Source organism: Calidris pugnax, unplaced genomic scaffold, assembly GCF_001431845.1.
Source record: "Calidris pugnax isolate Ruff unplaced genomic scaffold, ASM143184v1 scaffold8, whole genome shotgun sequence".
Classification (NCBI taxonomy): Eukaryota; Metazoa; Chordata; class Aves; order Charadriiformes; family Scolopacidae; genus Calidris; species Calidris pugnax.
In genome coordinates this window covers 12,659,341-12,677,748 of record NW_015090830.1, presented here as the reverse complement: position 1 = coordinate 12,677,748, position 18,408 = coordinate 12,659,341, and positions in this window count along the sequence as shown.

Below are 18,408 nucleotides of genomic sequence, written 5' to 3'. Positions count from 1 at the left end.
TCATGCATTTTTTTCCAGACCAGTTACTTCAGGTCAACAATTTTCCATGTCTGGGCTCAGACCACTTACCATTTTGAGAAGGGTTCACTTCAGCTTGTTTAAATTTCAGGAACTCATACCCGAACCAAGGAAATAACTCTGCTTTCAATACCTTTCCATACCTGCACCTCAGATATCTTTGTAGCAAAAAAACCCATAAATAAAAAATTCAAGATTGTAGGAGCAATTTTCCCCCCCACGGTTTGTGTGTTTTGCAACAATAAGAGCCAGAAACAGAAGGAACACATTGACTGAGCATGGTCTCCGGCAATTCTAGCACCTGCAGTCAATATTTGCAATCAGAAAATTTTCAATTTCCATAGTATTCCATTAAGAGATAAGTCTTGAAGTAAATTGGTTCAGCAGGTAGGCACTGAAAACGGAAAATTTTCTTAATCCATCAGTTCCAGTTCAATTCCAGTGTGAATTGTTGAGATACTTTCATATAGTTATGAAAAATCTCTCAAACAACAAAAAGCATAGGATTATTCATAAATGCCACATGGCTATATTTTGCCTTATGAATGCTGGACTACACTGTAACCAGAAGTATTTTTAAAGCAAATAAAAATGTTGCTTCTGCAAATATAGCTGTGATTAATATTTTAGCACCTCTACCACAACCCTGCTGAAATACTTAATGATTTTTCTGGCTAACACTCACTGTATTTCTGGCAGTGGTAATGAAATGCTGGTGTCAGCCCTGCTTGTCAGTGGCCTGGGAGACTGCAGCAGGTGTCGTTCCCTTTTTAAAAGCAATGATGCACTGGCAACCAATTTATTCCCATCTGGAAGTGTGGTCAGTCCTACGGAAAGGCAAAGAACAAGGTACAAAGAGACAACGTGTCCCATCCTTTGGACGCATGGCGTGTAACCGCCCCTCTAGCTCTGCTTGAGAAACACCAGTGTGTGGTTTGAAGCTGCCTTCTGAGCCCCTGCCACAAGAAGGGTCCGATCTGAGAATATCTAATGTCTGAACATTAGATTTCACCCTTAAGGTGAAAAGAGGGGCCATTAGTAAGAGGTCTGGATAGGAAGTATTTTCTGTAATTAAATGACATTTGAATATAATTACTGCAGCCCATCTAGACTTACTGCAAAGTGTGTGAAACTATTTTAGCCCTGAAACTTTATCCAGAGATTGTTTTATAAACTTGCCAGAGATGAGAAACAAGCATAAAAAAGATATTTGCCTCTCATTCTGTTGGTATTATTAGGCCTTGAGCACAGAGAGAGGAAGCAAGAATGTTATTTAGGTGTAACGCCCTAGCCAAAGGAAAACACATGCGTATAAACAATAAAAATTCCTCAAATGGCAAGCCTTTAACCTTTCACTGGGTGGGTACCAACTTCCATGTTCCTCCCACCAAATGAAAAAGCGCTCCTTTTACAATGCCATACTGCCTTTAATATTTTTAGTACATTTTAGACTGTGTTAATGTATAAAAGAAAAAGCACATATAATTCCATTTTGTATGGATTAAAAATTAAATTAAACTCCACCTACAAAAGGATAGATGGCTCTTTCTTTTTCTCAGGTCTTAATGATAAATTTTCTGGGAAAAGCACTGCATTTTTTTGACCAAGATTTCCAGTATACCAAGACACAAAAATATCCAAAGGTTTTTTTATACTGCCTGTAGTATTACTTCTATCTTAGAGGGGCATTTCACATATGAGCGTTTCTTTTCCTCAGCTACTTCCATTTTGAAAGCCTATTCCATTTATTATTATAAACTGGAAGGTATATTTTAAAAGTACCAAGGAAATATTGGCTGGAAGATTGGGCGTGCCAGCTGTGGGGGCACAAACAGAGGTAATTTATTGGGTGGCTTAAGTGTGGCTGACACGAAGCACCTGTGTTGGTCAGTTGTTTCAATGCCAGCAGAGCGTTCAGAAACCAGAAGTGAAATGGGAGCACTGGCTACAATGACACTAATCACTGAATTTTACCTTCTCTCCCACTGACCCTGGCTGGAGGTTGGCCAAACATATTACAAGTCCTCTGGGGCTTCCTTCTAGGAGAAATACAAACATGAGGAAGGTCCTCTGTGCCTGGCTCTTGCTTGGTCTTATGAAGGCAAGGTGCTGCTGGAGCAAGGTTCTGTGTGCCCCAGCTGAGACCTGGCCTCTGTGCAACGTGCAATGGAGATGCAGCCTGTTATCTCTGTGTTACAGAGAGGTAAGGGCAGTGTCACGGAATCACAGCATGGCTAAGGTTGGAAGGGACTTCTGGAAGTCATCTGGAACAACATCCCCTGCTCAAGCAGGGCTACCTACAGCCAGTTGCTCGGGACCATACTCAAGGCTTTTAAATATCTTCAAGGATGGAGACTCCACAATCTTTCCGGGCAACCTGTGCTAGTGCTTGGTCACCCTCACAGTGAAAAAGTGTTTCTTTATGTTTAGATGGAACCTCCTGTGTTTCAGTTTGTGCCCACTGCCTCTAGTCCTGTCACTGGGACAGGTGCTCCATCCACTTTGCACCCTCCCTTCAGGTATTTATACCTGATGATGAGGTCTCCCCTGAGCCTGCTCTTCTCCAGGCTGAACAGGCCCAGCTCTCTGGCTTTCCTTGCAGAAGAGTTCTCCAGTCTCTTCATCACCTTGGTGGCCCTTCACTGGACTCTGTCTGGTATATCTGTATTTCTTTTGGACTGGGTAGCCCAGAACTGGACACAGTAGGTCCTAACTTGGTGTTATCCTTGTTACAGCACCTTAGGCCAAAACTGCTGGGAGTGATTCAGATGATCAGCACTCTGGGGCTCCTCCATCTCAGTGCTGGTGAGTCACCAGAGAGGAGCCCTAGGGGCTAATTCTGTCCCATGGATACGGGGAGATGAGTTTGGAGAGCCATTTGCGGTTCTCAGCTGACTGCTGCCTGGGACAGAATGGCCCAGTCAGAGCACAATGCTCATGTCCTGTCCCAGGGAAGATGAAGAGTGGTTCTCTGAGCAGTGCATGGTGCTTGGGCTATCCATGGCTGTTTGCCACCAGGTGGCCTAAGGTATTGCTGGGCTTGTGGCAGCCATCCTTCCTGAGCAAGGGCCTGAGCCACAGTGGCATCATGGGGAAACAGCTGTGTTTACACTTTCCCTTTTCCTTCCCTGCTTCCAACTTCTGCAAGTATCAACAGCGGTTTGGCCCTCCGTGCAGCCCCATTTCTCCACTCCTGCTCCTCTTCTGTCCAACCCCCTGAGATGTCTTTGCCCCTCCATTTTCCCTGAAAAGCAATTGCCACTTTTCCTCACCCCAGCCCTCTCCTTCCTTCTCCTTCCCTCTCTCTCTGGGACCTTTGATTTTTTCCTTTTCTATTTTAAGGATGAGAAAGATATTTGTATAGTTAAGTTAGCACATAGATTCTACATTTATACATATTTATGAATAACAAATAATGCTTGAAACAACAAATACAGTTAATGCATACAAATAAAGTTAGTACATTGGGCTGCAGATGGAACTGGTCTGCATACTAGGGTATGTTGGTGCATTTTTCCCTCTCTTTTAATATAGCTCTAAGATAAGCAGAAAAACAAAATGTTGAAATTGGAATTAATATCATATTATTGTTTTGTAAACAAGAGTCTACATAATCTTAAGGATCAGAAATGGTATACAACCAAACTGGAAGGATAAAAGAAATATAAATTTCTAGGGAAAAAACTTTCAAAAATAAATACAACCGCATATTTTATCTGAATGCACTAGCATAGTATTATGTTGAGGAACAGAAATAATCTTGGATATATGTTCAAGTTTAATTATTATCAGCCTTTGAAATGATAAGTTGCTGATATTAAAATGTCTTTTATAAAATAAGTTTATTTTAAAAACTTGTAAGTTATATATTCCCTTTAAAGTGTATATAAAATATGTAGACCTTATTAGTTGTAGAAAATATTCTTTCCCCAGTCAATCTGAAAGTGTTTCAAATACAAAGCTTTCTATTTTCAATTGAAACTCAATATTGTTTTCCCCCTCTCCCCCCCAACTAGATTTCAGAAAACAAAGAGATTTTTCTGAGTAACCTGATTCCTCTTCCCCCTCCCCGCCCTGCTCTCCTGATCTCCTTCAGGTGAGAGTTGCTGCTGAGACTTCCTCCGTGGGTTACACCAAGAATGCTGATCCTCAGGGTAAGAGTTAGAGGAAGAGAGCCTTAGGAGATGGGGAGCGGAGCACATCTTCACTTCTTGAAGTTGACTGGTAGGGATCATTATGCTGTTCCCTGTGGGATGTGGTGAGTACGATTTCCATGTGGAAAAAGTTGGAGTAATAGTGGTCTGTTACCCATTTCTGGTAACAAGAGGGTGAAGGGCAGTGCTCAATGGCGTCTGGTCAAAACAGCTTTGTCTCTGGATCTCCTGGCTTCTTGTGAATGGTATCACCTGGCTTCTCAGAATTTGTGGGGGCGTCAAAACTTTCACCCGCTGCAGATATCCACTGTTCACCATCGGCCAGCACGATGAGTTCCGAGTGGTGAAAAGAATAGCCCCAGCTCCCCAGCCTTGAGCTCTCGGAAAGGGGAGAAATGCTCAGGATTTTCTGACTGAGGGTCAGGCCTTGGGGCAGCATGAGCAGGCTGTTGCAATGGGGTGAGAGAGTGTCAAAATCCAGATTTTCATTCTCAGAACTGGAGGCATCCTGGCCTTGCAGTATTGCTGGCAGGAAAAGGTAATGAAGATTAGCATGCCGTTGTGCTCACATGTCCTTTTCCAAGTAGGGAGTAGTGATGTGAGAAGTCCTGTGACATTTCTTAGCAGTATTATGAAATCCCAACAGCCTGGTGCTGAGGTGGGACCTGGTCAGAAAGTTCCTGTGGTGCACAGCTGGTGGTGTCACACAGGAGAAACCTAGAGTCATGGGTGAGCAGTGGGAAGAGATATAAAAAGGCAGGAAAAAAACCACAAGGACAGATCTTAAGGTAGGGTCTTGCCTGGGATGGGGCAATTTTTGCTCTGCCCCATGTGCTGAGTGGTCTCTTCTGCAGAGACTCCCTGCTTTTTCTGGGGTAAAAGTGATAGGACAGCTGTGGGGAGGGAAAGGGGCATGCTTTTTTATGTGAGATTAGGGAAAGAAAACAATTACGAAAGCAACTGAAAATGGCAATGAGTGAGGAGATGGTTTGTGTCCCACTGTATGCTCTGCTCTTCCAGGAACTGCTCCGCTGCTATTCAGAAGAGAGGCAGAGTTCATGCTTTTAAAGAGAAGGAACATGAGAAGGAGGCTGATAGCTTCATTTCTCAGGCAGTATCATATTTTTGGAAGCTGACAGGTTTTAACGTGAATTACTGTCATCCAAGTTCACTGCTTGGTTGAATTATTTTGCCTGCCCCAAATGTCCCTCAAATGTACTTGTTCCACAAGGCTTGTCACCTAAGCACCACTGCAGTAACAGAAATCTCTTGTCATATCCTCTTTGTTCGTAGTCAAGCCTTGGCACTGCTGTTACTCATCAATTTGGTGGCTTCAGAACAGCTTCTAAGTACACTCAGGAAGGACTTAGCTCAAGGTGCACCTAAACAAAGAAATATAACAATGGAAAAAGTTGTTACATCAGTTTCAGTCACTCGTCTTTAGCGGGGATGCAGTCGCAATGCTCTTGTGTTACATTAGTCAATATTTATCTACAGAAAGAATCAAAACAGACCAGAAAAGCCTCACTTTTTTTTGCCTAATCGTGTTATTTCGTCAGTCATTCTGCCTTTGGCCATTTCTATTTATGTGTGGATTTACTGTGCGTTATCATAGATCTGTTTAGAATTCTGCTAAGACATCTGTGTTACATTTTAAAAATAGTATTTCCTTTTAATGAGAGCTACATCCCATGGTGCCGACAGGCCTGCCATTCTAAGCCTCAAGTGTTCTTCTTGATGACAGTAGGAGGCAAATAAGACCCGATCTTCCTGACTTGCTGTTTTCCCCTGGATGAGCTTTTCTTTCTGTGTTTGTTCAGTATGTAATATTAAAGTGGTATTTAGCTCGTAATCTCCTATTAAATCAAATGAGATGGGAGTGCTGATTTTTTTTAAGTCTGTGATGGCGAGAGCTGCTTGCAGGAAGATATTTCTTTGCAAAAGAGACATGACTAAATAATTAATTAAACAATGATTAATTATTTTTTTCAGGCAGCAGGAGAAGGAGCTCAATAGGATAAACACTCAGGGTATTTCTCATTAATTTAGAAGTCACTTTTATGAGAACAATAAAGAAATCACTTGTCAGAAGATAATCCAAAGTTAGCTAAGCCTTGATTCTGTAGTGATGGATTTGCTGTCTCCGGTGGTTTATATTATGCCTTTAGATTAGCAGCATTGTTCTTTAAAGTTTGGTCTTGGAATTTAATTGCATAAGAATTAAACTTTCATTTAGAAATAAAAAGAAGGCTCTTTCTGCAGTCTAGAGGAGGACTTAAAAACGCCACCTCAGCCAACTGCGAATAGGATGAAGTTACTTTGTGTAAAGGGGGGTGAAGTGACCTAAGGAGCATTTACAATGCAGATAACCTATTGGCCACAGCTGGTGGTGATCCATGTGGGCACACAGGTGCACAGCAGAACTGGCAGCTGAATGTGTGCTATGTCCAAAACCACACTCATAAGTCATGAGTGGGCTTGTGTGTGGGCATGGGTCAAATCAGATTGAATTAGACTTTATTCAACTGGCAGAAAGACATTACAACCTTGTTCAGTATGACTGACCACAAACTATAGCATCCCCTCTGTCTGTTACCATGTTTTGTTTGATGTGCAAAAAGACTGTCTGGATACTGAGAGTGCAAGCTTTGATGTTAGTTTTGTTCCCAAAATGGTAGATTTTTTCCAATGGATAGCTAATATGCAATACTTATTGTGGTCTAGAGCCCTAGCTGAAACAAAACATTTATATTTTTTACCCTGTCATAGTAAGATGAGCTCAGCATTTTACCCCATTCCTGTGGGGGTAAACATAACTTGCCTAGAAATAAAAACTGCAGGAGCTTTTGTTTTCACCAAAATTTTATTCAGGATAGCAAATTGCAGCTTTTAAAGTGTATTTTCTTTAGTAGTGAAGAGCATACCAGTCTCTGAGTCCTACCTGAATTCTCTGAGTACCCTTTTAAACTGTGGTGACCATATCCTTCCCTGAGCAGTTCTGTGTCATCCCTCCTGTGCCAGTACCACTAGTGCTTATCCTAAGACCGAACCACAGTGTGCAAGAGGGAGAAATTCATACCTCTAAAGAAACCAGGAGAGTTAATGTCTATATAGGAAATTTTAGAAGACATGGCATCACTGCTAGTGTGCAAAAGTGGGAAAGTACAGTAAGCAATGGGAGGGAATTCACAGCAGAAGAAATGAATTGCAATATTTGTTTAATGAAACTAGAAAAAGGATTATGAGGAAGCAGTGCCTGACAGGGAATAGCTTCCCTCCCCTGTGAAGAGGTTTTAAAAATAAACAAAGCTAAGGTGTGCCCATGAACTGTCATGTTATCATTACTTCAGTGGGGATGTAGCAGTTGTTGGGAGAAGGGATGGAAAGTGGGGGTTTGCAAGCATCTCGGGTCCCATTGACACCAGGAGGTTTCTGTCCAGATATCCTGTTGCTCTCTACTAATTATATACGTTTGACTTGGCACCTCAAAAATATCTTGACCTCTATGATACGAAGGTTCAGTCACTCTCTGTCTTTCCAAGCACAGCTTTTATTCAAACACGCAAATAAAACCTCACATTCACTCCCACAAAGAGAGTTGTGCTCACCTACTTCTCATAGTTTTTATTGCCTGACTTTGAACAAAATAATGAACAATAAGAAATATTTAGGAAGAGTTAAAAAAGGCTAAAAAGATAAACCAATGGGTATTTTGAAAATGGATATTTATAGTTATATTAATCTCTGGTTTATGCAGATTGCACCACAGAATTCGGTGCAATTATACTCTCTTGTACCAGCACTGAATATGACCCAAGAGCAAAAGGAAAAGAAACAAAAACATTTCTGGTGTGTTTGAATCAGGTTTATTTTGGTGATGACTTCTTGCTCAGCTGTGCACATCAAAACAAAGCGATTGTTATGCTCTCGGTGAGAATTGTATTTATATGCCATGACACTACCAGTACTGAATCATGGTGTTCTTCCAACTATCCCCAAAACAACAGTTTGCCTAGAAGTACTTAAGAAAATACAGCTCTTGTTTTCTTACATGTTTTCATACACTGAATATGGGAAGTCCAAAAACACAGCCAGAGTCTTGCTGACACTTTTGTTTTGATACAAGTGAAATTTACTGTAATTTGTTATGAAAGGAGGGTCGCTCTCCCATCAGGGAAAATCAGAGGCGTCTCAGGAATATCAGTAAAAAAAAAAAAAAAAAGAACAAGATTTCCATTCTTTTGGTCAGTTTGTGGGTCGAGGGCACGTTGGGCTTGCTTAGAAAGATATTCAAGGCCATGATCTGCTATCTGCTTCTCACAGTAAAACAGTTAGCAGCGTGCTGTGTTCCCTGAGGGGCTTTTGCTGAGCTCTGCCTGCACCGGAGCTGTCTCTGGGTGCTTTCATCACTGCTTTTGTGTGACCTTATAGCTTTCCTGACTCATCAGAACTTGTTTCATGTCAGAAGACCACTTTCTTGGCATCTTGCCTGCATCCAAGTAACTCTCAAGGCCTTGTCAGAGCACTTTAGGGATATGACATTTTTGCTCATGACCTCTCCTAGGATATGTTTGTATCTTTGTGTTTAACCAGCTAAAGGCTGTTCATACTCATACTGAAGTGAAGCCAAGAAGGGATAGGGAGAAGTCTGCCCCTACTCCCATACTTTCTGGGAAGTACTGATCTTGGTTTCTCCAGTGAGTTACATCCTGGCCTCCTTCATAAGCCAGAACAGTACCTTTGGAGGAGCAAGCAAAGACCAAGTAATTGGCCAAAAGAGATGGAGGGTGTCCTTCTTGCTTCTTTTACATTTTATATGCTATGAACCCATACTTACCAGCTACAGATCTGCTAAGCATCACTGCCCCAGTGGAGGGTGCTGTTGTCTACATATTGTCCTTTCTCCTTGCTGTGGTTTAACCCCAGCTGGCAGTTGAGCACTACACAGCCACTTGCTCGCTCATCCCCAGTGGAATCGGGGAGAGAATCAGAGAAGTGTTGAGATAATCTAATAAGTAAAGCAAAAGCCATGCACACAAGCAAAGCAAAACAAGGAATTCATTCGTTGATTCCCATGGGCAGGCAGGTGTTCAGCCATCTCCAGGAAAGCAGGGCTCCATCACACGTGATGAGTACTTGGGAAGACAAAACACCGTAATTGTGAATGTCCCTCCCTTCCTTCTTCTCTCCCCTAGTTTATATGCTGAGCATGACATTATATCTTATGGAATATCCCTTTGGTCAGCTGTCCTGGCTGTGTGTTCTCCCAACTTCTTGTGCAGCCCTAGTCTACTCACTGGTGGGGTGGTGTGAGGAGCAGAAAAGGCCTTGACATTTTGTAAGCACTGCTCAGCAATAACTAAAACATCCCTGTATTATCAATGCTCTTTCCAGCACAAATCCAAACCATAGCCCCTTGCTAGCTACTATGAAGAAAATTAACTTTACTCGAGCCAAAAACATCACACTCCTTCAGATACAGTCCAACTTCACGGTGACATGCCTATCACCATTACTGCATCACTTAATGTAGAGAGTGAGTATAAGCAGCCCTTCATTTCACTATTACTAGTTTTGCTGATCCAACAAATAATGATTCCTGGGTCTTCTTCACAGTCCAGTCCCAAACCCACCCTGACTGCAATGTGACCTAGTCTCCTTGAAGAATTGTGAATCTTCCACTGAATTATTCCCTGTCCTGCTGCCTGTGTCTGTTTTCCCCAGGGTCCACAAGCCACAAGGGTCCTGTGCCCCTCTTCTGCAACCTCAAAGGTACTGGTGCATTTTAACCATTCCCTACCAAAGTAGTTGAGTAGTAGTCTTCCTTTCTCTTCCTGAACTTCATTGCTTACAAAACAGAATTACATTTCTATGGCTCACAAGCACTACTCTGGATCTGATCTCTATTGTGGTCACGCAGGTACTACATGGGAGAGCCTGGGGTTTTTTTCACTGTAAAATTTTGTCATGGCCTCCTGTTTCCCATCAGTTTTAATGACTAAGGGTGCAGTCCGGGGTGCTGCTGTTTGCTGTGCTGACCGACAGCCTGCGCTGATGTTCACCCATTCTCAGCAGGGCTGAGTTGTAATAGGTAGCTGCCCGCTAACATCTTGGATAACATTTCCTACCTGTCTCTACCACTGACCATCACCATGTGGGGTGGAGCTTTGTAACTGATTAACAGGCCACAGCTGATTGTTTTGGAGGAAACTTGAGGAGATGTGAAGTGGTGAGTGAGAGTGAGATAAGACTACGGATTATGATCCAGTGGCTCAGTGTATAAATTGCTGCTCAATGGTTGTGAGGCAAGTCTATTTTGTGGGGAATCACTCATAACACCCCAGGTACTCTGGCTGCTCATGCCAAGAAAAGGGTGCCACAGCAACTTCTGAGTGGAATACCTGTGGGGACAATATCAGCTCCAGCTAATGAGATGCTTATCCTTGTTAATATGTGGTCTATATCCCAAAGAGTCAGCGAAAGCAGCAACAACTTTGGCTAATTTTGTGAAGCCAGATAGTATAGACAGCTGCTGTTCTGGTTTCGAGATACAGTATACATCAGATAAGGGTCACAACATGTATAACCCACAGGTTTCACCTTTAAACAGTAATAGTGATTGGGGAAGTGTAACAGATCATTCTCTAAGTGTGAAAGCTAGAAGTCACCTTTCCCATTTGTTCAGCCTTTGCTGACGAAAAGAAATTGACTTTGCCCCAGCAAACTCAGCAGTTTAGTCTTACTTTGCTCTGGGTAAAACAATCTTGTTTCATTGAATATTATAAATAGAGACAGACTTTTCCATCTCTTGTGGAATCTCTCTGGCCCCCACTTGTACACAGTGCCAAGCTACTTATCTTGGGGGCATTTGAAAAGCAACAGCACAAATCTAGGCTTTTATCTTTCCTCTCTGTGTGAAGAGAAGAGCAACTTTTTCTAAGCTTGCTGTTGCCAGCCCCACTGAGTTGCAGAGTATGGGCACATGCTGTTGCACATCTTTCCTGTAGATGTTGATGTATAGTTGACACTTATCTGTATAGCACTCTGCTCTCTCTGATAAGTTTTAATTGAAGAGGAAAACTGCTGACGTGTATGTCTGAGTTCCTGAATCCATTCACAATGGCATAGGAAGAAGTGATTTAGCAGGAAAACATAGAGCCTGTCAACAAGGTGTATTGCTCAGCTGTTTCTGACAAGAAATAGAAATTGCAGTAGAAAATCCTCTAGATAAGGGTCAGCCCAGTCCCACGAGCCTGCCTGTGGAGCTTGACCTTCCCAGCGGCATTCTCTTACCCTCTGGCCACTCCATTAGCTCTTCTCAACAGGATACAAGTGGAATGGAGAGCAGAGCTGGATTTTAACCTCTTGTTCACAGCCAAGTGCATGGTGGATCACAAGACTTTATTGCTGTGTCAGGCAGTTTTTTGTTTACAGCTCTGTGTCATAACACAGCGCTGAAATACCATCCTAGTCCCTGTGGCTTAAACTGCATAGGGTCATAGGAGACTCCATCCTGCCCCAGATCATCAAGTCTTACTTCTGGGGTAAACACACGTCATACAATCTCTTCCACAGACTAATTAATCTCCATTTAAAGGTAGTTAGATCTTCTTGCTCTCTTTCTTCTGTCTCCCATTAGAAGGCTGGTCGTGAATCAAATTACATTGTTGGGCCTAATTTGCAGGCTGCGTTTATTCATTACCTGTCTTTGTCCTCTGGCTCTTTGGGTTGAATAGTTCTTATCCCTATCTCAGGCTCACAATGTTTCATGTGTTCATAAAAAACAGCTCTGACACCTGCCAACCTTTTTTTCTCTTTCTTCTTTTCTAGGCAAAACAAGGTGATCTTGGTGTTCTCTTGTAATGTAGAGCTTCCACTTTTTCTGGTAGTTTTGGTAGCTGATATCTGAGCACCTTTCTTGTACATCACTGATGCTTGGTTTCTTAACCTGTGCTGAGAATTCCCCAGCCTCAGATCCTGTTGCTGATCATATTAATCCAGTGGCATTCAGAGACTGCTTAAGAACAGTTTAAGACTGTGCAGAAAGCTGGCTGTGTGTTGTACACTTTGTGAATTCAAAAAGTCATTCTATGTCAATGAACATCATTTAGAAAGCATAACCCCTGAAAAACAGCATTGTTATTGGTACTGATGGCTAACTATGAAAACAGGTAAAACGACAAACACAAATAGCTTAATTTATTTTAACCAAAAAGATATTTAAAAAGCTGTTAAAAATTTTTTAAATGTGCCAAGCACAGAGACACTGTTTATATAGAACTTCCATTATTTATTTGGGTTATCAGGTGCAGTTTGTAGGCTGATATCTGAAAATGTGCATGTGGAAATGCTAATTTGAAGACATTAGGCCTTGTACGATAGTAAGGCAGCTTCTGGGCTCTCCACACATGTATACCACTGGTCTGTACACATGGTGATGCTATTCATGGGAAACTGACACTGGCAGTGTCTTTTCAAGATTAAATTAAAATCTCAAGGGCAGGGACTTTCTTCTTTATTTGTGTGTAAAGCTTTGTGTGTCTTTTTGACACCTTGTAAATAATATAATAGGGCTTTGCTCATTTTCTTTCTCATATATGAGCGGTTTCTGTAACAGCAATAGACAAGGATAAACTCAATAATATATGAAGATTAAGGTTGGATGTTGGAGTTGACTGATGCAGACCTTTTATTCAAGCTCTAGCTGAGAGCTGCAGGTGAAGCAGCTATTTAGACTCTGAAAAATGCTTACCTTTTTATATTTGCTCTTCCCACCTACTAGAAATGATTTAAAGTGAGCTGGGAGATGGAATTAACAAGAAAAATATGATTGTGACTGTAGAATGAACACAGCTACTTGAGAAAATACAGATGACTCTTATTCAGAATGGAGGAAAAGATACTGAATGATAATTGGAGTGTATCTTTGAAGGTCGGTTGTTTTTTCATTACTGGGCCAGCTGTCCAAGCAGTCTTCCTACAGTCATCTCTTGGCTGGGGACATAAATCTGTCAGTATGGCTCATGCTGTTCTTTGTTTTTTTTTTTCTCATTGACAAGAATGGGGTAGCCTACCAACCTTTATTGTTCTTGTCAGCCCAGGAATACTGACTATGGCATTGTAGATATCCTCAAGAAACAAAATTTCAGGGCCCCAGCGATGTGTTTTCTGCTCCAGTGATTTTCACCCCCAGGGTAGTTATGGTGTATGTTGCTGATGCATTGGGCATAACTGTTACCTCAGCATGTTGCTAGCTATGCTCTGTGTGGAATTTAAGTTCCTCTCTTCATCTGCACTGTCAGATCAAGTCGTCTCTTCTAACATCTTGGCATTTAGCTTTTTAATCAATCATGAGCCAATGGTGGAAGAAACTGATTGCAGAGGTATTGAGGGTGCTTCTCTCCCTCTTTGTACTGGTGATCCTCAACCAGTGCTGCGAGTTGCTGTTCTCCAACATGTTTAACTATAGAGTGTCTGACTACAGGGGAAGGCTTGACTTTGTACTGGTTTTGAGTCATTTACATTGGCTTTTAACCTGTTTTACTCTTCTTGACATAAAGTAGCAGCAATAAAGCCAGGATGAAAAAAAAATAATAATGTAAAAAGACCCAGTCTGTCAGGCAGAGTACAGTGCTGTCGCAGTTGTCCCAGTTTCATGAAGCTTATTGTCACCTGGGTGAAATGCAAAGTCTCTTTTCTCAGAAGGAGCATACTGCCTTAGTTAGTTCTGTGGGGAGGGCAGGGTAGACAGCCACTGGAATGTCAGGAGTGGCCATGCTGGATCAGTGTCCCCAACTCTGGCAGTGGCCAGTGGCAGGCTCTCAGGAAAAGCTTGTAAGGTGCAGGGCAAGCCCAGAGGGATCCCTCCTAGGCAAATCTTCCCTGCTGCCAGCCATAGGAGCTTCTCGCATCAGAGCTTATACTGGCCTCTTCTATGTTTTATAAGTTATTGAGATAACCCAATTTTAAACACAGCAAGAGCTGTCACAGATTCTGCTACCAAATTATAGAGGAGGTTTAAACTAGAGCCTCCAGCCTTCTCTGTGTCCTGTCTCTTGCTTCTGGTCTGGAGCAGTTACATGCACTGTCTGCAGGGGTTCTCCCAGTCTCAAGATCTGACTTCTGTCCAAGGGGCAAAAGTACCCAGTGTGCCTGACACACAAGCTATGCTGCGCTTTGCAGCACTAACCGTGTGTCAGATGCTTTCCCTAAGGGGCTGTGGGAAGAGGAAGGGCCTCACTGGGGAGATGAAAGCCCACAGCAAAGATTAGTGGAAACCTTTTTCTGCAGCTTCGAGGTTCCCTTAGGTGCCTCTTCACTTTATGACTTCATTTGCTATGTCCCTCATAGTGCTGGGTGCTGATGTTACTGGTGCAAGATAAAGATGGAAGCAGAGATTACTTGGGCCTGTGCCAGCCATTTATCTTCACTGGTATGGGGATTTCCCCCCTCAGTAAAAGGAGATGATTTACATGTGTCATCTGGTCTGAGTGTATCTTCTGTGACTAACGCAGTCCAGCTATTGGCTACTGAGTTTCTGCCGCCTTACCATAACTCCCAGCTGCTAATTTGTAAATATCATCAGCATCTGCATTAAGCCACACTCTTCACATGATGGATGTAAATCAGAATAGCACCTGCACTGTGGCATTTAATCAGTAGCAGTCATTTAGCACAGCAACTTAATTGTCATTACATAAGTGAGTCAGGTCATCACAGACTAGTACCTAATAGCTAACTGGTTGCTACACAAAGCTACGTTCTCTGGCTGGGATTTTTATGTCCAACTGTTGCTAAAATGAAATCAAAGAGAATGGTCCTGGCTAATGCTGTGCTTCATTTCCTATTTTTCTTCACTGTATTCAATACAGCCCTTCCCACCCACTGCTTTTTCCCCATCAGGGTTTGTCACATGATAAATCTACTGAAAGTCTTGCATTAATCATGCCCTTGTGAATTATCTAGCAACATATTTCCTCTGTCAGTCAGCCTCCAATTTGAAATGATAAAGCCTGCTTGCTTGTGACTACTGCATTATCACTGGTTGCCTTCTTACTGCTTTAGTAGCAGAGTAAATGGATTTAGACTGGTTCATTTGTTAATCCACAGCACATATATCTGCCTCTCTCCAGTTCTTGAAAGTTGGAAGTCCAGATGAAGCATAGGTAATATTTTCCAACAGCTAATTTAGAGAAGCCTGCTTTTGGCTGTAGCTTTGTAGCAGTGTCCTGCTCCCAGAAGCAGCCAGGATCCACATGAAGTTCACCCTTGAAGTATGATACCAGTACTGTAATATTCTCATTAAAGAATCCCAGACTTTTTTTTTTAAGAAACTGTCTTGAGTTGATTGAATTCAATCGGAGAAATAACACACCAGCTGTGTTGCATGTGCAGAGGTTTCAGGTGTCAGCATACTTGGTTTGTGTCTATAAAGAACAAGTGGAATGGCTAGCCTTCAAGTGAAGAAGGAATATGATAAGGTAAAGAGAAAAAGAAAAAAATTAAGTAATAGATCACCTCCATGAAAACAATATTTTTAATGTGGATTAAGGAGATAATTTAGGCTCTCAGATAACCCTAATGCATGGTGCCAGATTAAAAAAAATAATCACACGTCTGTCTGCATGACTGTGCCTATTAATGTTGCAGATTATCCAAGAGATTGCAATTCTTTTATTACATTCCCTTTGTGTATTTCAAAGCATTTTTTCATGGAATAATGTCACTCTTTCCCTGATGTGCTGTCAGATGATTCCCTTGTTGCTTATGTGGATTTTTCCCACAACAATGAAGGAGGAAGAATAATTTTAAAGGCAAGTGTAATTACAAAACCAGTAAGTGTTGCCTGGGGAATCTGGGGTGGGGGCAGTGCTACTATCATCTCTTTCATAAACTGAAGTCAGTAAGTCTCTTTACCATCCTCTTCATAAATGTCTCTTCTTTCTTCTCCCTCTCCTTTACCTATATTTTTGTGTATATGAGACTGATCCATGCTCTGTAGAAATGAAAGTTTCCCTGTTTCCTTCAAAGGAAAATGCTTGCAAGGACTAGTCACGGGCCTGCTTCTGAATAATAGTAACTTGAGGGAGTGGAGTGACAACTGGATCCTCTACTGGGGAGTTGTATTGAGCTATTGGATATTATAAAGCTTTTTGAAGGCAATGTCCTTGGACATGGAAAAGATTTTTAGTTACCAAGGGCCAAAACTTAAAACCTCCTAAAAGTCACCCAGCAGTGCAGCTGGGGGAAAAAACCATAAAGTTTTGTTTGTTGACTTAGGGCTCAGTCATTTAGTAATAAATTACAAATTGCTAATAGCTTTCATTCCTGTTGAGGTTAGCTGGAGAGCAGTACCACGTGGAAGTCCACAGTATCTGGTAGCACAGCCTTTACTACGAAAACTCAGGTGTAAGAAAAGAGCTGTGATGCTGGAGGAGGGCTTACTTTCTGCTAGTCCTGCCTATTTCTCAAAGCTGGAAATGGAAAGTGTAGTAATATTGACTGACACAAGACTTCTTGTTTTCTCATGACGTTAGAGAAGAACATTTATTCCCCCCACTACCACCAACTTAATGTCAGGACACTGTTCTCTTTTAACTAGTTAATTCCCTTCAAAGTTTCAACATAGCAGATCAGGCTGATTTTCTGACACTCCATTTCCTTATGTGTGTACCAAAATATGATTATAGTAAATACGCCTTTTCTTTCTTAATGGGCAGCTTCCGTTATTGCTGTTGATCTCCTGCTACTCTGCAATTGCTTTGTGGAGGCCATTTCGCTGGGTAGCAGTAGCCCTCTTGCCCACACTAGCAGCCCTCCTATCTGTGCTGGACACACACCACCATCTCTTCCAGTATGTTTATGATCTGCTGGAGTTAATTTCCTTCCCCGCCCAGGTTCTGGTCCTTGTCTTAGGTTGTGCTTTTGTTAACTCTGAGGGTACATGAGTAACTCTGAGCAGCTTCATGTGTTGTAGGGCTTCTCATTGTCTTGAATTTTGCATGTTTTCACTGAGTGTCAGGTCCCAGAGGGTGCTGTCAGGCGTTGCTGTGTCTGACGCCAGTTCCCCTCACAGGGCCTGACCTCCCACCTGCAGGACCACCTCCTGTCCCAGCCTCGGCTCATCCCCAGGGAGATCCCCGATGGCTGGGGCTGTCCTGGTGTTCCTGGGTCCTGGCTGGGGCAGTAGGATGGGCCATGACTGCTGGGACCTGCTGTCACCCACCCAGGGAGTTGCTGGCCCCCTCAGTGCCCTGACATTGAGCTTTGTGTGGCCTTTTGTTTTCCAGTTTTATTTTGAGTTGTATCTTGTTATTTCTATCATATTCACAGGGTGAAGCCATTGTCCACGTTTCCTATGCTCAACTGTGCTTTGGGTTAAGTTCCTGCGTTTTCACAACTCCTCCAGGAATTTGTTTCCCTGTGCTCAGTCCCAAGGCACAAGCACGACCCTAAAAGTGCTCCAGTTCTTCCCATTAAAATGTGCACAAAGCTTTTGGTTTCCCTGCCTCTTGCTTGAAGCCATCTCTGCCAGGTTTTTATCTAGTGTGCAGGCCTCCTCCAGCTCCTATAATTGCATTTCATAACCTCCCGTACCTGAAATAACTAAAAGCTCTTTAAAATGTCAAATGATCAGAGTCAAAACCTGTCAGGAATGGAGCTTGTCAGAGACAAAGCTATCTTCTGATAGCTCTCCGCTTTGCTGGTGCCCATTTCTTGCTGATACATAACGAAGCTCTGTTTCAGTCCTTGGCAGTTGCCTCCTATCTTTCTTTCCATTTCCCCTGAGTTTCAGCTCTGGCTGGGGCTTGAATCGCTCCATCCTCTCAAGGTGTTTCTGGGTTTGCTTTACCCATGCGTTACTCGGGAAGGGCTCACAGCCAAGGAGGCCAGCAGCAGCCTGGGCCACCCAGGGTGTGAACTCGTCATCCCAGCCTCCCGTCTGGTGGAACACCTCCTTCCTCTGGCTGCCTCTTCCCAGGGCACTCCGAGCACATCCAGCTCCTCACAGTCCCATGGCCTCTGCTGAAGGAGGAGCAGTCAGGGAAGCCAGAGGCCCTGCTAGGAGCAGGCTGACCTTTAAGTCTGTTATTTACCCTTGTATGGAGGTTACTTCTGTACCATTCCCACAACTCATTTCTCTGTCTGTTGCTTGAAAGCAAACAGTTCTCCTACAGTTCTTAGTCCCAGAGCCTCCGTTCTCTAAGTAATGTCAATTTTAGAGGCATGCAGTTTC